The sequence below is a fragment of the Hetaerina americana genome, unplaced genomic scaffold (assembly GCF_022747635.1).
Source record: "Hetaerina americana unplaced genomic scaffold, ioHetAmer1.1.p SCAF_11, whole genome shotgun sequence".
In the NCBI taxonomy this organism is placed as follows: domain Eukaryota; kingdom Metazoa; phylum Arthropoda; class Insecta; order Odonata; family Calopterygidae; genus Hetaerina; species Hetaerina americana.
The window spans coordinates 14,573,943-14,598,006 of record NW_027286181.1 but is presented as its reverse complement, the minus strand read 5'-3'; the positions used below and the strand labels follow the sequence as shown (position 1 = coordinate 14,598,006).

General features: G+C 37.2%; 1 non-coding gene across 1 annotated transcript; it reads left to right on the top strand.

Annotated features, from left to right (window-relative positions):
* Positions 1–6,691: 6,691 nt before the first annotated feature.
* TRNAE-UUC (transfer RNA glutamic acid (anticodon UUC)) lies at positions 6,692–6,763 on the top strand. Its single transcript has one exon. It is a non-coding gene; the product is annotated as a tRNA-Glu (tRNA).
* Positions 6,764–24,064: the final 17,301 nt, after the last annotated feature.

Sequence of the window (24,064 nt, the reverse complement as noted above, 5' to 3'; positions counted from 1 at the left end):
ATTGGAATATAAAAAACGCGACCTTTTTCGATTATGGATAGAAACCTAACAGTTTTCTTACATTAAAATATACATTGCATAGTACTCTACCACAAGTTAGGGTGTGTGGCAGTTGAATATGGGTGAATAAATTGAGCTCTGAGCGGACAACAAAACCTTTTAATTTCCACGCAACCAACTCGAACGAAAGTAATTTTTAAGGTTGACCAAGGCCAGTATCGCGGAGCCGGGTGAGTGGAGGAGGGAGGAAAGTAGAAAACTACTGAGCGGCAAGGGGGGTAAATTCAGACTCGCTTTGGTCAAAGTTGTGGGCGGGGAAATATGAGATAAAGGAGGGAAGGGTTAGACAAGAGGAAAGCAAAGGGTAGGATGAGGTTGAGGGAGGTCACCAGGGAGAGTTTGAGAAGGCTTATCTAGAGCCTGAGTCAAAAAAGTTGCTGGCGAAGGGTGGAAAGGCAAGGACTGCGGAGGGTAGAGTGAAGGTTAAACAGCGTCAATGAAAAGACTCATATTATATTCAGAAGATGCTACAAGTCCAAGCCCCATAGTGGATGTGAAGAATCTCTGGAATAAGGTGACTAAAAATGTATTATTTCAAAAAATATATTTAAAAGTTATAAATGTTTTACCTATATGCTTTGTCTAGACTTTCCTTATGCTCCAAGTCCAGCGCATTTATTAACTATGTGCTGGAAGGTAGAGCTGAGGGTGTTACAACACTCTACAGACAACATTTCGGTTATTAGTATTGTGATTTGAAGGTTTATGATTAGTATTAATCCTTTCTCTTGACTGGAAAATAATTTATATCGAATGTTTAGGGTTGTCGAAAGAGAACTTTGACGAAGTATTCATGACTTTACATGACAAAAGGGACTACAAAGAAAATTTTAAAACACCCTCCCGGTGGGATTCTGGATATCTTCATCTTTAAAATAAAAATTGCTCAAGTTAATACGAAATAAAAAGGTTTCAGCGGATTCGTAAGGTCTATCTTCCTCATGATTTGAAGTAAGATAAAACCATGACTGTAAGAATCGAGACCATTGATTCAATCTTGAAATAAGACCTCACTAAATGTTGAATGACAAATGAACCTTATCTCACAGAATATCCCCGATAGCTTATTATTTCCCACACTTCCATTTCGTGCAAGGTTATGGATCACATAGTTGCTAATTCGACCGTGCGACACCACGATAATCAGAAGTCGTTAATGAAGACCAAGCACGGTTTCCGAAAAGGTAGATCCTGCAAGACACAACTTGCTCTTTTTGTTCACGATATTATTATTTCAGGAGAAGGCAAAGTTCAAATGGTCGCGATTTTTCTCAATTTTAAGAAACCCTTCGACAAAGTACTTCATAGTAAACTACTCGCAAAGCTAGAAGCAAATGGCGTAGATAAAAAAATCGGGGGCTGGATTAAAGACTTTTTGAATGGTAGGGCTCAAAGAGTGGTGATAGATGGAGTTAGCTCAAATGCAGTAGAAGTTACTTCAGGTGTTCCCCAGGGAAGTGTTATCGGACCTCTTTTATTCCTACTCTACGTTAACGATATTGACTCCGTAGTCACTGGTAAGATACGTTAATTTGCCGCAAATGCAGCAGTTTACCGTGATATCCGTGATCCTGAGGACACAGCAGCTTTGTGAGATGACCTTAATGCTATACAACGCTGGCACGACACATGGCAATTTGAATTAAACTTAAAAAAGTGCGCAGTCATAAATCTGTGGAAAAGAGAAATTCCCACCCGAACACCTACTGCATTGGGTACACCGAAATGGAATGCGTAGACTCAATTAAATACCTTGGCGTTATCCTCACTCACGATCTCTCCTGGGTGGAACACATACGGATAATATGTGGACAACCTAACGAAAAATTAGATCTGTCGTTGGTTAGGCCTCATTTAAAATAATCTCAATGTGGGACTCTCACGAAGCTGGATTAAATGCCGAATCGGATCGCGTGCAGCATAGTGGAGCTAGATTTGTAAAGCGTTCTTATGATAAACTTAGTGGCGTTTGGGAAATATTAGAGCATCTTGGTTGGGAATCACTCACGGAGCGAAGGTTAAATTACAGGTTAAAGCTCTAGCGAAAAGTGGAAGGACGTCTCTTTAGCAGTGGCGTTGAATATGTATTATTACCCCCATCGTACTACGGTAGGAGAGATCATGTTAGTAAAATTAGAGAGATTAAGAGTAGAATAGATAGATTTAAGATGTTATTTTTTCAACGAACGATAGGGGATCATAACAACATTGTCCAACCACGGTAGGGACATGTTTGGGTAAAGTTATTCTGATGTGTATTTACCCACTACCGCACATCCTGGCGGTGAATTGCAGGGTATGTATAAGTAAATAAAATAAATAAAAAACCTATTCCAAAAATTCACCTCTACGCATATTTTCCAGTTTAATTCTAATTGCCAAATATCCATCGATTCACATCCAAGTCAAATATCCACGCGTATAAAAAACATGGTACCTATTGTTGGGGAATTGAGAAGTCACACGATTCCGCTTCGTCAGCTACAAAAGGATTAATAGATTGTTGCCTTTAGCAACCGTAGTCTCAATTTGTTCAATTAATGAGGATTTTCACGGCGACAAAATTAGCAACGAAACGATTACGGGACGAAAACGAAGTAAATCATGTTTGAGAGAATTTGAACCGTTATATCTCCCCATAACTCGCTCGAATTCCCTCCCACGGATTTTACAAGGCTGAGACAGACTGAGGTAGTAAATACATTGTAGTTTTTCTGGCTGATAATAAAAAAATAAACTTTCCCGAAAACTTTCACGAACGAATTTCGGGAAGCTGAACCTCGAAATAAACGTGGCTAGGGAAAATCTCAATCGTCAAGGGAAAACGAAAATTCTTTTGAGAACTTCCGGAAAAAAACCCTCAGGTTGGGAAATATAGGATATCGGATTCCGATTCTGTAGAAGCCCGCCAGATCATTCCATCCTCCTAGCCAGAAATAACCGCGGGCGTTTATCGGATATCGCTACCTCCGCGAAAGACTAACGACGAGGGCTTGGCATTCGATGATAGAGCCTCGGAATTAGGCATTTCCCTAAGTATTCATTTCTCGTTTTTTTCCTTAAAAAAATAAAAATACACACCCTCCACTGGCGAATTTTGGGCTCTTCTGGGCAATTTTAGAGCCATATTTTCCCCCCTCCAAGGTCGACTCGACAAGAAGATGTCTTACCAGCCAAAAATATCAAATAAACAGGTGAGGTACATGCAAACATTACCAAAAACGCTGTGATCTGCAGATATACGCAATGACGCGAGAATTTTAGGACGAATAACACAAGATTCGACCATCAGTTCATCTAATGGCATTACGAATTAGGATTATAATTAAAACATTAGCCGTCATTAACAAAGAATTCTTTGAAAAAGACTACGTGATATGTGTTAGGTCACATTCATTTTAATCATAATTAGTCCTGTGGAAGTAAACTTTTGAGGACTAGTGAAATGATTTGTGAATTTAAGAAACTGGACCGAGGTTTCAGACCTTTACAGCTATACGCTCTGTATGTAAGTGTTTAGTAATCTGACTTGTTAAGACTATACTTTTGCTACTTTTCGTTTAAGGGGCGAGGCACTCGTGATGCCGTAGCGGTAGTGAGATCAATAACACAGGGGAACATAGAATACAATAAGGACGTATTTGTTTGTTTCGTAGATTTCTAAAAGACGTTTGAGATTGCAATTTTGGTAGAATCATTGAAATCTCCATCGATTATAATATCGCGATCATTATATTGGGAATAAGAAACCTTTGATTCGCTGATCTAATTCTAGTATTGAATTATATTTCTCATCCAGCGGCCTACAAAATACGCACACTCTTTCGGATTGAGGACTTTTTTTTGAGCACGAAACGCTTTCCACACCATTACCTGTAATTACCTCTGCCCTGCTGACGCAAGAATTTTTAATGGAAATTAAGGCATCGCCCCCGATTATATTTGTTGTTGGGTAGGTTCGTTGATAAAAAAATCAAGAATATTATCGGCCCTAGTCGGTGAAGTGACATTTTTTTCAAGTGACGTTTTTTTTCGAATTTAGCGTTCATTATTTCGTGCAAAATCAAATCTCATGTACAAATTTGCAATAATGATCAAATTACGTTGCATATAAAACTATGGCAATAATGATCAAACGCACTAATGTTTGTTGCCATAGCAGTACTTCTCATAAATGGAGTATTCTATTGAAAATAAATAAAATGTTTATTTTTAATATAAAAATGCATTGTAGTAATGATCAAATTACATGCATTAATTAAATTCTAACGATAGATTTACGGGTTTTGAGGTTTGGAATGGCTTCTTAGGAACAACGACCTTTAAGGATCTTATTACTCAAAGTGGCTGTAATTTACGAAATTGCGGTACCAACTTCATCTCTTCGGGACACCGAAAACAAGCCTGTATATTACTGACTTCACTAAAAAAATCTCCCGGAAAAGAAACTCCTGGGAAATGTCGGCATGGGTTTTTAACGTTTTTATACCACCTGATGTGGGCAGTAAAAACTCGAGATATTCCACGGCGAAAAAGGCATTTTTTCTGGCCGCAGTTTCATTGAATTTGCACAGCGAAGCGTGTGTACGTATGAAAGTCGTTTTTAAACTTACGAGAGCTAGGACTATGATGAGATACTTAATGACGATATATTTAGGACAGTAAAATTGTCAGAAAATCAGAGGCCTCAGCCAAATCTCAGGGCAGGGTATATATGTAGCCTAACTGTCAAAAGCAGTCAGCTTGACAACGAGGTAAACAGATTCGAATCCTGGCCAAGGAAAAATTTTTTCCCGGTAAATTTGACTTGTTTCTGCCCTCATAAATGACTGGTAACGTCTTTAGTAATTTTTACCGTATTTTAACTGAATTTGAACCAGTAAAAAAATATATGAATTTCACACTCTTTAGGGAGTGTCCAGGGAGACAGATGTTTGGGAGAATCTTAAGCTTAAGTTAAATATTGCATCCTTTTGAGCCATTGCTTGTTTATGAATGAAGGAGTCCAATTCAACTCCACCACCAAAAGCATTAACGAAATATTTTTTGAAGAAAAATTCAAGCGTTCATGTTTGTTACCATAGCGTTACCATTAAAAAATGTTGCTATGCTTATATAATATCCATTCTGATGCGCAACAAAAAATGGAAAAAGATATATTTCAAAACAGTGAGCTTATTTGTGCAAAAAAGTATTCAAAATGAACTTCAATCGAAGTAGAAACCTAATTGTTTTTTTATATATTTTTTTAATTTGATAGTTTTTCTATATTTTTGATGGCGCAAATTTATTATACAAGTCGGGATCAGTTTTTTTTGTCATTCGGGCCTTAGTAAAGAAGGAGGAATATAAAAGGTAGGAACTGTCCTTAGGACGTTCCAGAACGGTACCTTTAAAACTTCGTGATCCGTGGGGCGGATAACCACAATTTCTTACGTTATGCGATGGGATAATTCGTCAGAACACGTTGTTCAGTTGAAAACGCCTTAAGAAATTCTCACTGGACACCCCAGAAACTTAACTGCCTAAAGGACCTCGGTATAAATTGAAGGATATTGGTTTGAATTCTCGTCAAGACTAGTTATATGTCAACGAATCTGACAGCTATCCTTGAAAGACGTTTCGAACTCCTACGCATACCTTTGTACTGGATCGATTTTGGAAGAAAATTAATACCATAACAGAGATGAGTATGGTACCCCTTTATATTACCACCGTCCCAGTTGTTATCCAAGTGAGACTCTTAAGATATTTAGTGAGTTTTACTCAGTTCGGAATAAGGAGCCGACACTCAGGGGCTACTGCGCAGGTTGGTATAATCCATCTCGGATAATGGGTGAATTGGTAATAATTAGGGCACCTCGTTGAAATGCTACCGCGTACGAAAATGGATTTTCTTTCGATTGGCCGAATTCTGCAATTGGAATCGTATGAACTGGTAACAATCAGTCACTGCGCATGGCGTAACGCTTAACGTTACCCCTCAAAATATGCCCCTCGACTGTTGGAACTTGTTCCCTCACGCGCGTGACGTCATCGACCAGGTTAAAAGAAAAGAATTATACAAATTACTTCAACTCAATGGTTATGGCGAATCACCAAAGTTAGGTATGTAGACATCTTCAACTGTGTTGATCATTAAATATTTTTACAAAAATCTCCTTTATAGCAATGCCCAAAAATTACAGCGAACATCTATGATCCAACAAAAATACAATGTGGGAAAGTCGTGCATTGAATCAGCCTAAGATGAGTTAGTTCTACTCTTGTATGCAAACTTGGTTTCCATTATTCTTCCTTTTGTCTTGGTATTTTACTTTATCAAAAGATGAGGAAAAGATTTTACCCTACACCAAAATAAGAATGACAGGGATTTTTTTCTAAAGTAATTTGAGGATTTGATATGAAAAAATGATGGGCCCTTTGAATTTATCAAGGAAAAGAGGAGAGACATTTTTTATAAGCAAAAATCCGTAATTGGAATTAACTTCCGTCGGAGGAAAGTATTACTAGTAAAATAAGTACCCCTTAAATCAAAGAAAACGAGTAAAATTACATTAATAACATAATAGGGAGCAGTGAATTTCAAAGGATTATGGATTACAATGTATTTCTCCACGTTGTCTCACGGTCCCATGTGGTCTAGTGGCTAGGATATCTGGCTTTCACCCAGAAGGCCCGGGTTCGATTCCCGGCATGGGAACATTTTTTATTCATAATGCATGGAATATGATTTTCTGACTGCAGGAATCAAGGGGAAAATTTTGAAATAACTATTTTAATTCAATTTTTTTACGTGATGTAAAATAAAACGAAAATTTTTCACAACTACCAGATTCCATGTTAGTACGTGTCCACGTAAGTATTCGTGTACTGTACTCGTATCCGCCTCTTGTTTAAATGCACCGACTGCCATAGACTTTGCTGGTGACTTGAAGTTTATCATAGAGAGGTAGATAAGAATCACGAAGTTAATAGGGCGACGATTTTCTCTTAATACATCTTACAAAGCTATGGATTGGTGAATTGAGGATGAGAAATAAAGAAACGAGGCCTCTAGATTGGAATATGACGAATTACTAATTATTTTCCTGAATTTGAGCGCGAATGTATGGAAAAGTATTTCGCCACATTCTTCAAGGAGATATTAATGAGAAATTGCACGTCACCACTTACGGTGGCTACTACTCATGGTGTTAATAGTATATTCTCGAGCGAATAAAGTATTTTTGAGATGTTGCAACAAAAAGCCTAGAAAAGGCATTACTACTGTTAAATTTCCGCGACTTCATATGGGAACGTCATTGCTATCAAATACCCTGGTATTTTAGGTACTGAAACTATCAAAAAGAAGCGGATAGATAGAACGATATTCCAGGAGAAGAGACATTAAATAGCGAGTAATTATTATTAATCAGGAATATGGGATGAAAAGTCGTGAAAAACTGCTCTCTCATTGCAGAAAATTAGCTCTTAGGGATTCACATTTAAAAATATTTAATAGAACAAAACCAATTCAGGACGTATCTTTATCTTCTCACAAGACATTTAAAAAAATAGAAGGAACTTCCCTTCTCCATTAAGTTACAGAGGGATGGCATTATGACGAAATGGGCCTACAATGATGTGAAAACACTCAGGCGAGCAATATTACACTTGGAACGCACAATGGAACACAATAATATAAATAGAACACCATTAAAAGGGCAGTCATATTTAAGAAAGTTTAAGCTTTCGACATTCTCTGAGGCCATTTTCAGATAAGACTACCCTGAGATTTTATTTATATATTTGAAACATAAATATTTTGTAGCGCTAATATATAAAGCTCTGTATATACTCGTTTATTAATAAGAGGGTAGGTATCTATCGGTTTAGATAGGTTTCTCATGGGCAAAACTACCAATTAATTAAATAAACAAATAAATAAACAAACAAATAAATAAATAAATATTTTAATATTTATTCATTTGTGTGTGCTTATGTGTGTGTGTAAGTCCTTGTAACCTGATGAAGGTTGCTGGGACCACCAAAGTATCGAAGTGAGTGGGTTGTACTTTGATAAATCTTTATTTTCATCTGAATTTAGAATTAAACATAAAAAGTGCGTCGCCATAAATCTTTGGAAAAAGAGCAATTCCCTCCCGAACGCCTACTGCATTGGGAACACCGAAATGGAATGTGTAGACTCAATTAAATACCTAGGCGTTACCTCACTCACGATCTCTCCTGGGGGAAACACATATGGGGAATATGTGGACAAGCTAACGAAGAATTAGGATGTATTAATGGAGCACTGGGTAAATGTGATGAAAAGGTCAAAGAGAAATATTATCTGTCGCTGGTCAGGCCTCATATAGAATATGCTGCAAGTATATGGGATCCTCACGAAGTTGAATTAATTGCCGAATTGGATAGCGTGCAGTGTAGAGGAGCTAGATTTGTTAAACGTTAATTTGATAAACTTAGTAGCAAATCCAAAATATTAGAGCAGCTCGGCTGGGATTCACTTACGGAGCGAGGGTTAAATTACAGATTGAAGCTCTTGTATGCTTTGGAAAGATGTCTGTTTGGCAATGATGTTGAAAATGTATTATTAGTTCCAGTGTACTGCGACAGGACAAATAAAATTAAGGAGGCCAAGTGCAGAACATATAGATTTAAGATTTCATTTTGTCCGCGAGTGATAAGGGGTCAGAATAAAGTTGTACGACCGCGCTAGGGGGAAAAATATTTGGGTCAAAATTAGTTTAGTGGGTATTCACCAGTAGCCACACACCCAAGCGGTGGCTTGCATGGTGCTAAGATACCAAAATGACAAAAACCGCAACAAGCATATGTGATCTGAATTATCCAAATCATTCCGTCAGTTTCTACGGCACACGATTACCAATATACAGGTATTCCCCACAAAGTTTTTTCTTTGCAGGGGAATAACCTTTTGCTATATGACCCTCCATTGCAGTCATTTCAGTTCCAATTCGTTCAGCGAGCTTTTGACCCAGGATGAAGAAGGCGCCTTTGAAGACCCACACGACAGACGCACTCCCACACTCCCGGCAGAGATTCATCAAACCAAAAATGGTCAACGAACCACAGAACCGACACAAAGCTTGGGAGGGAAATTTTAAATGATCACGCGCATGAAGCAATTTCTTCCCGTAAATTGAGTTAACGGGGATAATGCTCCAATCTTTTGAGAAAGGACGTTCTTATTGCATGTCTCCATACCCATTTCGGAGAGTTCGGAGAAAAACATGGTCGTAAAAATATTGTTGAGTTTTTAAGCGAAACATTTTTTCCTTCCCTTAGGATGCTGGACTGACCAGGATCAAAGTTGGGGTTGGAGAAAGAGAACAGAAAGGGAGAGAGAGAAAGGGAATGAAATGTATCAGAAGATCCCACGGGAAATGATACAGCTCCACCGGCCCTGAAAACATGATTGCGCATAGGGAGTGCAGAGATAGGGGAAAACCGTGAGATGGAAAAATTAGGCGTACGTATTTTTTCAACACCCGTACAAATCAGGTTTTTGATGTAACCAGGCCTTACCTATTTCTCTATTTCTAAGCTAGTATTGCTCTACTTCTAAACTATCATATCATACACAATATCCTCAAACCCCTTTCTATACCTTACGAAAACTCATTTTCTTTTGCTCTGCATATTTTCTACCTCCTTTAATTAACCCAAAGTTTTATCTGTTATTTTTCCTTCATCTACCTCTCTTTCCGAGAAATATCCCTTCAATATTACATTCTTCCAACAACATTGCCTCCCTTCATATCCCATGTCGTGTCTTGACTTCTCCCAACAACCATATTCTTTCTTTCCCCCCGCGCCCATAACTTTATCGCTTATTTTTTTCTAGCCTTCTTTCTGGGATCAAGCGCATTGCAAGTAAAGCGTCTTTCGCTCCTTTACCTTATCGGGAGCCATATTGATCTCTTCCAATATTTTCCTCCACTTTCTTTTTGATTCTGTTCCCTATTGTATGTAAAAGAACTTGGAAGCATGTGACAAGGTAGGAATTGTCCTGGACAAAGATGGGTACAGAACATTTGTCTGGCGATGGTATGAAGACTGCAATGTAGAGGGGAGAATATTAGACAGGCGAGGAAGGGATACGCATGCTGGACGGAATGAAGTATGCGGAATTGAAGAAGGGTTTATGGTAGTTTCGGATGTCAGGTAGTGTTTTTATAGGCTAGTTAGAATCATTTATCGTTGCTGAGTCTGTGTTCATCCATATCGTACCTTAAATGGTGAAATATCAAGAACAATCTAAGCACATAAAGCCTTGATGGGTTTCAAGAATCAACATTTTTTGTTACATAGTTATCGAGAAAAATAAACATTTTTTACTTTCTTCAAATACAAAAACCTCTCCACTTCTTAAAAAACTATTTACTTTCTTTTTCTGGTGGTTTTTTTCTGGAATAAAAAAATTTCATTACCTAAAACACTGTAAAATGGATAACTCACCCGATGTAACAGGGAGATAAAAAATGGGAACATTGAATTTACTGTCCTAAATGGTGCTCGAATACAAATAAGTATTCACCTATAAGCAACATCAGGTCCTCCGTAATGAGATATTTTCTAGGGATATTCCGGGATTTCTAAACTTAACTTGGAGAAAACATTATGAATATTATTAATAAATAAAATGCGTTCGTTTTAGGGGCAGACTTCATTAGTTTCCAAATTTAAAAAAAATATTTATTTCTCTAAGAAATTGAAATATCGCCTCAAGAAATATCCATTGCTTTTAAAATGTTTGAGATGATTTTGATGAAACCGAGAGCCACTTTTTGTGTGAGAGCTGAAGCTGCGTGAATATGCTCCAATTATCATGGCGTAATCCTCCCAGTAGCTTCCCAAAAGGGGTCAAGGATCATTGATACATGAATTCGGGGAACAATTTAAATGGGGACATATAGTCCTACACTTTTTATTTAAATGGCTAATTGGGATGAAGTTATAATATTTGCCAGAGCAACTTAAAGAGTGAACCAGTTTCCATTACAACCGGGAAGTTTTTTTAGAACAGCATCACTTCTCTCGTCTGCAAGTCAAACTTATTTTATGGATTCCCCACCTAAGTTAACATCTCCCATGATAACCAAGCTTTAGTTTGTCAGTCAAGGGTTTAGAATCATTTATGAGCATATTATAAAATCGAAGTGATATGCATAGGATGGCTATCAATGTAACCAAAACAAAAGTTATGAAGTTATTGAAAAGGAGATTGCATAATTTAAACATTCAAATTGGAGCGTAAAAACTTGAGCAGGTGGAATATTTAAACTATTTTTGAAGTGTTATGGTCCAAGATGGTTGTTGTGCTATGGGCGTAAGAAAAAGAATCTCACTAAGCAGAGAAGATTTCGCCAGGTGGAGGGAATTGATGACAGGGATGCTGAGTTAGGGTGTTGAGAAAAGTGAAAATTTTGGTGTGGAACGTGGTTTTTTTGGGTGCAGAAACATGGTCCTTGAAGAAAAATGATAGGCGTAGATTTGTAGGCCTCCAACATTTGGGTATGTAGAATGATGGGAAAGGTTGAAATGAACAGAAAGGAAAAGAAACGAGGAATGATGACAAGAGCAGCGAAGAGGGGATGGTTTGGAGAAATCCAAAGGAGGAGGGGAAATGGAATATTGAAGAATATGATATAGTATAGAGAGACAGCATCAGGAAAACGACGAAGGGGAAGAAATAGAGTCAGATATGTTGAACGGAATAGAGGGAGGAAGGGAGTATGTGTAATATCCAGTTGAGATGTTAGTGTTAGAATAGCCAAGTAAATGCATAGTTGTATAGTCTTATAGGATGTGTCCTTCCAAAACCGACCCTAATCGGTAGAATATCTATGATAATTGCATGTATATGCGTGAAATTTATTGCGAGAATGTACTTTGAATGCATGTTACTACAGAGAAAACTGCCAACGTCTAATAATTATGTTCAATGATACCGATTCACTTTTCTGGTAGCAATTTGGTTAATATGAACCACCAATAACTTCATCTATCTTAATATTCCATCTCGATGACCCAGATTACGGCAGTACGGATAACTTATAAATCAATTAACACGAACATATTAAGTCAGCGGCGGAAATATTGTTGTTAGTAAAAACAAAATATTAAAGAGAAAAATCTTTAATGGGAGTTTACCTTATGGTTTCTGTTTAAGAAAAAATAGCGACACCGAGATAAGAAGATTACGGATAGGATTTTTATGACATATGATAGTTTTAAATAAAAAATCGGCTGAGGAAACCGTTTTAATGGCCAACTGAATTACGTCACCATAAGGAATTGAGAATAAATTGATTAAAAAATAAGAAAAATAAGGTTTCAATGAACGGAATATAATTACACATAGATTATTAAAAACTCTTTCATAATCCCATGTGATCCTGAAAAAACAATTAATCGTTAAAATTGACTGATTATTTATTTTTAAATTCGTGAAATTTGGACTTCACTCGATAGAAAAATTGCCACTTCTTAAACGTAAGTATAAAGCATAGAAAACGAAGTTTTCTGGAAACAAAAGGGAGGGATACGTTCAATATTAGTAAATATTGATGAAGTGTTCTCCGTAATCTAATTTTCAAGAGATTTTCTTGCAATGCATGAGGAGCCGAGTTTATTCTTTCTCGACATCATCACAAAAGATACATTTTTCTAAATCATGTAGATTTATTGACTTGAAATTATGGTTTGCGAGTTGTTCCCAGCCTTTCTTTCGTCCAATGATCCAGTTACGAAAAACGAATTCATAATTAACGGATGAAAATGGACGAGGAGGGGATCTGAAAACTTAGAATTTCCTTCGCTACACTTGAAACACATTTTTTTTCAGAACTCCGTCCCGACAAAACTGCCATTCACCGCCAAATGCGCAAAGACTTGACGATCACAACGGTCACTACGTCACTTCGTCAAAGGCAGAGTAACTACCAGTGCTGTCAAACTCCTGTCAACGTCCTCCTTTGCTGAGTCCACCCTCCGATTTAATCCTTTTGCTGAGAGAACTCTTTTGTCTCTCATCATCTCCCAAACCCCGCATCTCTCTCCCCTTTCAACAAAAAAACCCTTTTCCACCCTTCCATGTCTTCTCATTAATCAAGGGTAACGGTGTTTCGCTAGCAGTGCCGGGGTTAGCTGGAGAGATGAGAGAATATTTTTTTCCTCCGCCTCACTCATTTTCTCTTGAAGGTGATGAGAACCCGTCGAGTGCCAATTATGTATTAAAAAAAGCTATGATGAGGAGAGCAGAAGGGAAGAGAGGGAGAGAGAGAGATGGATATAAGTAGCCATTGGAGGATGTCGGGAGAACTGAAATTATAGCGCAAGATTACGAATAAAAAACAATAAAAAACAAGGTTCTAGATACGGAGGAGTAATTACCCGTCCGGAATTTACTTTCTGAAATACTATCGCAGCAATGGAAGTCTTAACGAAAAAATGACCAACCAAACAAGATTTTAATTACTGTAATCGATATTACTTGATTAAGTCAAACTTGCAATAAAAATCCCATAATCATAAAAAATTACCGCAGAGTATTGACTTGACCAAAGAGATTGTTAATACGAAAGTACAGAACATTTCGGAGGGAAGATAAAAATTTACATATTTAACCTTATTAGCACTTGATTGAAATGATGGTATAGTTAAGGAATAAAAAATAGTCTAATTACTTGTAACTCGAGCACAAAACAAGAGCAAGGATAGTGGTTAACATATCTTTTAAGCGTCTTGGACTAAGATGGTCACGGAATTAGCAATATAAGAGGATTAATAGCGTTAGGCAAAGTAGATTTCACAAGGAGGAAATTGATGACAAGGTCGTTGAGGAGGGATGGTAACAAATGGCTCGTCAAAACTCTAATATGGATCGTAGTTTTGAGCGACGCGGAAACGGTCACTAAAGGAGGAGGATAGACGTAGATAAGTAGCTTTTGACGTGCGGGTGAGGAGAAAGATGTAGAAGGCGAAGTCGACTGAAAGGAAAACAAGCGAGGAAGTGCTACAGTATGGTTGGGGAGTAGACTGATTTGTTGGGAGAAATTATAAGGAGACGGAAACAGTAAACACAAAACTCAATCATGTATGTAAATACACACATATATAGATATTGAACGTGTATTTTATATATTATATATATATATATATATATATATATATATATATATATATATATATATATATTATTATTAGGTAATCTACCGGTTAAGGTAGGTTTTTGGATGGACATAATTACTAATTAAATAATTTGTGACCCCTAGCAAAACACAACATCCTACTACATTAGGTCCCTCTTCAGCTCTGATTACTTTCTTCCTCCCCTCATCCCGTCCAACATCCCTATCCTGTTCCTTCCCTTTCCTCGTTTGCCTAACATTCTCCCGTCAATTACAGTCTTCAACATCCCGCTGCCGGTCAATACCCCCTTCAGCCACTTTTCCTGCCTCCATAGGATTGCTCCCAACAAACCCCTCTCTTCGGCCACCATACCAAGTACTTCCTCATTTGTTTTCTTCTCGGTCCATTTCACCTTCTCCATTCTTCCCCACACCCACATTTGAAAAACCTCCAGTCTACGTCTATCCTCCTGCTTCAATGAGCACGTTTCCGCGCCGTACATAGCTATGCTCCATATCAAAGTTTTTACGAGTCTTTTCTTAACATCCTTACTTAACGTCCCCGTCATCAACTCCCTCCTCCTTGTGAAAGCCTCTTTGCCTAGCGCAATTCTTCCCCTTACGTCCCTACTACTTTGACTGTGTTGGTCCAAAACACTACCGAGATACGTAAACTGTTCTACCTGATCTAGTTTTTGCATATATATATATATATATATATATATATATATATGTATATATATATATATATATAGTGTATTAGGCTAATGCGGCTCGTCTCTTCTGACTTTGCGTGCCACGAAACGCACTGTTCTTATCCTTCATAATGTTGTATGATTGCTAAACTACTAATCTTTCCTCTGTGCGTATTGTACATTTCTCCTTTGGTGGGTGAAACTGCTCCCTAACGTCATCTTTTGGCCAAAGAATCGGGGCACTCGGTTGCTTAAAGCATCGCAGATCTCAGTGTAAATTACGTTTCCTGGATAGTTCAAGTGGTTGAGAGCATCCGCCCGGCTAGTGGAAAGATCCGGAGTTCAAGTCCCGGTCTAGGAAATATTTTTACACTTGTGATTTGCCTGATTCCGCCTTCCCCACCTCTACTGTGTTCGTTCTTTATGTGTGTTCCTATCCCTTTTCCTTATATCTATTTCCATGTGAATGAGTATATATATATATATATATACTTATATATATATGTGTATATATATATATATATATATATGTATATATACATAAATAAATAATAGGTAACATAAATAAATAAGCAATAGATGTATCTAGGGGTGTATTTGCTATTAAATAATTAATAAAGAGAATGGAGAAAAAAACTTTCACTGTATTCACACACGGTGAGCGATGCGATTCCATAACTGCTGAAAAAACCGCTACATACACGCCCACTGTGCGTGAGTGTTACGGCAGTCTTTCTTTCGTCCATTTGAGTAACCAATTTTTAATGTACTGACGCAAGCGACCAAAATAGAAAAAGCCGAAACATATAATCCTAATGAAAACACTTAGATATATTTGATGTTTTCAGGCTTAACCGAGTGAGTGTAAAACACTAAGCTTTAATATCTTTATAGGTCTGAATGAAGACCATAATATCTTTTATATGAAAAAGAGGCTGAAGGAAGGGCGACGAAATATTTCTATTGGCATTAATATATTTTGCGGATTAATTCCCCACTTGAAATATGTATAATATATAAATAAATAAATAAATAAATATATATATATATATATATATATATATGTATATATATATATATATATATATATATATATATATATATATATATATATATATATATACATAGTACATTATACAGTAACACACAATATAGAAACACAAAAAAAAGGAACACTCGCACGTTATTTCTTGATAATTTCGACGGAATTCTACTCCGTCTCCATCGGAAGATATAGAAGTAATCCTATATATCCTGATTAGTTCTTTTATCTTCCGATGAAGACGGAGTAGAATTCCGTCGAAATATCAAGAAATAACGTGTGAGTGTTCCTTTTTTTTGTGTTTCTATATTGTGTGTTACTGTGTAATGTACGATTCGGCACTTCCGTGTTACGTCTACGAAAGCATACATATATAGCATATATGTATATATATATATATGTATATATATATATATATATATATATATATATATATATATATATATATATATATCGGTATATCGATCAGTCCCAAGTATCTTCCGGAATAAATTTCACAACAAAAATCGAAAACTTTAGATCGCGAAAAATTTAATACGGTCACATAGGTTTTGCACCCATTTAAATCCTATTCGTCATGCGGTTCATGATGTGTTGACGATTGCAAAAACAGAAATTTCTTCGGCATATAAATAGGTAAGAAATAAATGCTCGTGCTTTGGTAGTTATTCAGTAAAAACGTAAAAGTAAACAAGAAAAACTTCTACGCAAACCTACAATTCCTTTGACATTCAAAAAGAGTATTCAATTTTAAGGGAACGGACGAAATGGTGGAAGAATAAAAAAAATTTAACCGAGAATCCCAATTACAAGAGTCAACAGAATCCTATCGGATACTCAAGAGTTTTTTTTGTGGGGTGAGAGACGGAATCCGTTTTCAGGGATATTAAAGAGCGAAGTTAAATAAAAACGCGATTTTGTGGAAGGGAGTCCCTTTTTTCCCTTTCCAATACATCTCTCTCTCTCTGTGGCAAGCTAAATATCAAAAGTTTCTGACTCGCTTATACGCTATCCACTTCATTTATGAAGACTCTGGTTATCACAGAATAATCAGGACTAAAAAATAAACAGATTTTTCCAAAGAGTCAGTTGCGATCCTTCTTTTGATTAAACTTTTCATCGGTGCATATCATGGGACTATTTTCAAAGTTACAAGCATTAGCAAATTAACAGAGTGTTCCACTTGCCTACATTACACGGCTATCGAAATTGAAAGTTTTCATTTACCCCTTAAGAATGTCTTGAGAGGACTTTAAATTTTTTAGAAAGGAGCGCCTTTTGCTATTAAATGAAATCAACTGGTGGATTTGCGACAGAAGAAAAAAATAAATGGATGAAATCAATGTGATTTATTAGGTCGAAGCTATAAGTTTTTCGTTTTGATGTCATCGAATTGAATTAGGCTGTATACATACAGCAGAAAAGAAAAGGGATCGGGAATCGCAGAGATACGATTAACGATCGGATGACGCAACAATTAGCAGTTTTCGGAAACACACGCATTTATGAGGAGGGAGCTACGGATCAATTGCTATAAATTGAAGATTACCATTTCATGCTACATAACACACGTTCTCAGTCTTGAAGCATGTTATTGTGCGCATGAGTTGTCTCTGACGTGATTTCAATATTTAATTATTACAGAGGAAACAAATTTCACAATCACGTAAAGCGATAAAAGAACGTATCACCTAATATGTTCGGAGATTCAAAATGGCGTTCGAATTATTTGGTAATAAGTATTATTCGGAATTTTTTCATCCGCGTTCTGTACCAGTTTTTACGAGTCTTTTCTTAACATCCTTACTTAACGTCCCCGTCATCAACTCCCTCCTCCTTGTGAAAGCCTCTTTGCCTAGCGCAATTCTTCTCCTTACGTCCCTACTACTTTGACCGTATTGGTCCAAAACACTACCGAGATACGTAAACTGTTCTACCTGCTCTAGTTTTTGCCCTCCTATTTTAATGTTAAGCTTAGCATTTTTCTTTCTAGAAAATCGCAAAACCTTGTTTTATTAATAATTATTTTCATCTCATATCTGTAGCACTGAATTTTCAATTTACTCAGCGATGCTTTCAATCCCTTTGCTGACTGACAAACTAAAGCTAGATCATCAGCACTTTCATTCCTCCAGTTCTTCCCATGCCTCTTTAATCATATCCTGCACAGATACGCACACACACACATATGTATATTATATATATATATATATATATATATATATATATATATATAATTAAAATAGGGCGAAGTCATATGGGGTAATGTATTTCACTGAACAAATCTTCTCACAACAATTGGAATATAAATAACGCGACCTTTTTCGACTATGGATAGAAACCTAACAGTTTTCTTATATTAAATATGCGGGGAAGAGAAAGAAAGATCAAGAAACCTCAGCACAGTATTTTAATAGCTTTTATTTCGTAATTATTTCAAATGGGAATATGAAATGAAATTGCTCGAGATTCTCACAAAATATGCTTCTTTAATAAATTACAAAAAAATCTAAGTGTATTATTATAAGACGAAAACCTAACACAATTGTGTCATCGTATGTTTAAAAGACCATATTTTTTCTCTAAGATTTGAATAACATTTGTTCTAATCCTTTCTTTTAAAGAAGGGGAGAGTTATGCCTGCGTGACGCAAATACCCAATTCGATTTTCTTACCATACTCGTTCCTCCTGTCGTTCATCTCCCTACATACCCTGAAAAGGGATCGTAAAGGCTTATAAGGGGAGGGGGACGAGACGTCGCCGTAGGGATGGATTTCACCCGTCCTGCTTTTATCTTCACGCCCTGAAAACCCTTGGAATCTCTTAAACCCTTTCCTTCCCCCACCAAATTTACCCCTTGAGACATTTCAGCTCATCCCTTTTAGTGTCTACACCCCGAACGAAAATCAACCTCTTTACCCATCTCTTTCTCGCTCGCCTTCCGTTGAAATTTCGGCCTGAAACTCCAAAATATCGTGACCCTGGAAGTGTGCCAGGACATTTCGAAGTGGTTGAACATTACTGGGTTCCGAATTTTTCCTTTTCCCGTCGACTTCTTGACCCGGCGCCACCGGCATTAAGCTAATGCTTCTTTCCTTTCGTTCGCTCACTCATTCACACCTCATCCACACTTCGGCTATCCGAACGCTCGATTCTTATGATGAATGAAAATTGCATCATATATTGCGAGAAAATCTCAAATGTATAAAACATGTTGGCGTACGACCAGGGAGGGTTATATTAAATCCGTGACTCAAGTGGAATGTTTAACTTTTCGGTGGCCCTGCCTGCCACCTTCGTCAGTGATTACGAATATTGGGAAGCACATTCATTAGTGTTTGAATCCTAAGATTGGTCTAAGGAAGCTCTCCATTGTGTTTTACGACCTTATATATATATATCTATATATATATATATATATATATATATATATATATATACATATAAACACACACACACACTTGTGTATATATATATAAAATATATGTATTCATAAATGCATAAATATACACACACACCCACTTCCCACTGGACTACAACCTAGGCGCCGTGGAAGGGATCGGGCGTTCCAAATACCTACACTAGTCTGTTTTCCCTAAGACTATACTCAATGTGCTTTAACCCTGCGCTTCTGTTTATCATATTATACATAGAGAGAGAGATGGAGACAGGGGAAATTACTTGGAAATAGATAGGTAGAGTTATTTATTGAACTTATTTACATAATCGTCGCCCTGGAAAAATAGTAATTACCTCCGCCATTATTTGTCTCTCAAGGGGCTAACATGGAACACACACAAATCCTTCCATCAGATCAAGGTTGCAGTTTTTGGAAAGTACAAAAGTTATTCAAAAGTAAGAATTAGCTGCAAGCCATAAAGTAGATGTAATACGAATACCTCGATTAAATATATATATATATATATATATATATATATATATATATATATATATATATATATATATATATATATATATTTATTTATTTATTTATTAGTGACAGTTATAAAGGTGGGAAAAAATATTGGAATACATTCAACATACTTAGCAGCCTCCTCATTAATTGCAAGGAAGGGGAGGTTTAAAGTTATAAAAGTTTGGAGTTATTTATGGGCGAAGTGAGCTTCGGATCCACTTTTAGCGGAGTGCGGGAATATTCTCGGGACAATGAACGTGGACAGAATTAGAGCAGAGGTAGGTATAATTGGGGAGGGATTAAGGCGGAAGTCGAAAACGCGTAAAGGTCCCACTGCGAGCGAGTGCAAGAGAGATGGGAGGCCACCATTTTTTGATCAAAGGTCCCTTGCATTTTTCTTTTGAGGATAAGTCACCTTTCTCAGATCTCGGCTTGAAAGCCAAGCTCTAGCATACATTAATAAAAAATTAGGAATTATTAGAAGAGAACTGCGAAAATGGATCGAGTAGAGTTACTGACCGAAGAATTCGGGTTAGATTCTCGAGGAGAATAAAGCACATACGGTGAATATGTGGAAGAGATAACGAAACATTAACTAGGTAAATGTGATGAAATAGTGAAAGAGAAATGTTATCTTTCGATGGTTAGGCCTCATTTAGAATATACTGCTAGTGAATTGAATCCTCACGAAATCGGATTTATTGACGAATTGGATCGCGTGCAGCAGATTTGTAAAACGTTTTTATGATAAACTGAGAGGGGTATCCAAAATATTAGGGCAGCTAGGCTGGGAATCACTCTCGGAGCGAAGGTTAAATTACAGATTGAAGCTCTTGCATTAATTGGAAGGAGGTCTCTTTAGCAGTGATGTTGAAAATGTATTATTACCCTCATCGCACTACGGTGGGAGGGATCATGCTAATAACATCAGAGAAATTTAATGTGCAACAGATATATTTAAGATGTCATTTTTACCAAGAACGATAACGGATCAGAAAAAAAATTTTCTGACAGGTAAAAATATTCGGGTAAACATTAGTCTGGCGTTTATTCCCCCACTGCCACACACACTAGCGGTGAATTGCAGGGTACTAAAATCTCAAATATCAAAAATGAAATAACGTTATTGGGATGAAAGGAGTAAAACAAACACGCATAGCAGACTCTTTCAACTAGTGACTTTTTCCATACATAGGTGGTAGCACGTTATAATTAAGTTAGCGGTCTGGAATGGAGTGGAATGGGATGGGAAAAAAGCCCTTTAAGGGAAAAAATTACAATCTTAAGCATTCATGTATTACAGATTTGAAATTTTATCTGGCAGAATCAATAATATCACTTGATCTAGTTACCAAAGAAATTTTTTTCGCAGGAATGGAAGTTTTTTTCGGGAGTAATATTAAGGAAGCAGTAAAGGTGGATGGAAAGTATTTTGATAGGCGATTGGATGATTAAGTCTGTGATTCATAGTAAGACGTTAGGCATACGAGGAAGTGGTCGCTAAGACCATGAAAGGCATGTTAGATGGGAGGATGTGAGGAAGGAAGTACGCGGAATCGAAGAGGGACTTATTGCAGTGTCCGAGGTCAGATTGTGTAGGTGGTTGAGAAAGGCAAGTGATTGAATTGTTGTACGGCTTTGACCATCAGTGACATTAAGTATTCATAGACCTTACACTATGAATTGCAATAACTTATGCTTTATCTCTGCATAATTTCCATCTCTCATTATTTCATTCAATATATCCCTATTATTTTTCTCCTTATACCACGCTCTCTCAACAGTAATTCTAACTTTCAATTCCGTCCCTGTACCTCTAAAATCAACTTATCGCGTCTCCTTCCATGTATTCCCAAAAGCCTTCATCTCTCTCATCAAACCTTACCTAATGGTTGTTTGTTTGTTTTGTCATTTCCATCCATTTTTTTTCCAATTCCTATCTAAACTCAAAACATCTCAAAAACCTCAAAATCTGCGACTTTCATCTTGTTTCAATGACTATGCAAAAGAATGGTCACAAAAGACAATCGGAAACAATCGACGAGGATCAATTGGGGCAACAATCGACGAGGATCAATTGGCAACAATCGGAAATCGGCAACAACCAGCAATAATTTGAAAATATCAACTGATATCAATGGTGAATCACAAGAGCGCATTTTGCCAATTTTTGATACCGAAACTTCCATTTAGTCATCATTAATTTTGCCTCGACATCGTCCATTGCAAAATGCCAATAATAACAGAGAATCTGTGTAAAGTGTGATGCAGAATCCCAACTTCGGAATGTGGACCGAATGATAAATAATTCACATTCTCCGCTCACCAAACTTTCGGGGAATTCGACGGAGCATAAGGGTACAAGGAGTCAAACAAAAAAATGCCCCGATAATCCCTTGGGAAACATTCAAATAAAGTGGAAAAGGATTGGAATCTCTGCGTCGGCGGAGAGTGGATGATAGGAATGGCCGGCGCAAACCGACTCATCCGAAATGCTTGGGGGAGTCTGGAGGAGGGTGAGAGGTTTTCGGGAGGAGATTACTTAAAAGGGCAAGGGTCAGATAAAGCGGTCCTGGGAGGGATCGTTTTGCGTTCTGGTCCGCAGCTAGGTCGTGAGGAAAGAATATCACCAGAAAACCCTTCAAAACAGACTCAGAATCCTCCCATGTCATTTGATATTGATACGTTCAATGGGTGTGATCATTTTTTTATCCATTTCATCCTTTTTTATTTATGTTATCGTCCACATTTCTCTTCCAACCAAAAAAAAACAGAAATTGATAATACGTTAAAATCAGTAAAGATGTTCAGAAAAAATTGGCAAAACATTTTCAACGCCAGTGTACCGTTAAATGACTCCGAAAATCATTGGCATGGGCAGTAAAATAAGTATAGATTCGAGAATTTTGAAATGTGGGCATCAAAAGTATCGAAAAAACCGATTAAAGCCGTCATAAAAACAGAAAAGAATAAGTTCTGGACATTGTGGTGGGCGAGGACACGCCGTTGGTGGAAATTCGAGGAAGCCAGGCAAAATGAATACATGACATCATGAATGGGAATAGAATTCTTACAACTGCGATAGAGAGAGTAGAATGTTAGATTAGCGATACGGAGGCATGAAAAAATAAGCATACTAGACCGAATGAAGGTAAGTAGCACGTATGCAGACCTGGGCATACCAGTTTATCTAGGATAAGGGGAAGTGTAAAGGCTTTTCCTAGTTATAAAACTCATTCAAAGATGGCACAACTAAGGTACATCAAGACTCCTTCTGCGATACGGGCCTAGATCATAATTATATACATAATTATAGGAACCCGAAAAGTCGCATAGCTTGGGTGGAGCTGCAGGTGCCCAGAGGGGCTTGCCCGGGAATCGAATCCGGGTCCTCCGGTCAGTGATCCAACGCGTTCGGTGGTCACATCTTTCGAATAAATATTTTGTCTCCCCAAACAAAACACCCCCCAACATCACACTCTACAACATGTCCCCTCTTCATGTCCGTATACTTCCTTCCTCCATTCATTCTGGAAATCATCCCTTTCCTGCTCCAAACATTCGCCAATCCCATTCTTACCATTTCCTCGTTTACCTATCACACACTTCAACATCCCATTGGCACTCAAAATACTCTGGAACCATATTTCCCGCCTCAGCCCTGTCATCAATTCCTTCCTTCTGGTGAAAGTTTCTTTCCGTAGCGTAATACTTCTTCTTATGTCCATTATGCTTTGACCATCTAGCTCAAAAATATTTTCAACATTCGCAAACTGTTCTACTTGCTCTAGTTTTTGCTATCCTATTTTTAACATTTAGCTTAGCTTCCCTCTTTCTAAAAAATGACATTACTTTTTTAAAAATTTAGATTTATTCTCATCCCATAGCCATCGCACTGAATTTCCAATTCATTCAGCAATGCTTGTAACTCGTTGACAGACGGGCAAACTAAAGCTTTGATCATTTGAAAACCTAATTTAGCTGCTTATGAATTCCCCACCGACTTTCATTCCGATCTCCCGTTCTTCCCACTCCTGTTTGACCATTTCATCCAAGTATACGTTGGTTACGGGAGACAATAGTCACCCCTGTCTTACCCCTCTTCCTAGCAACGTCCATTCGGACTCAACTATGAAAAATATGCATTTTATTTAAATATGATAAAAATATCGTATGACCAAATTTATATTT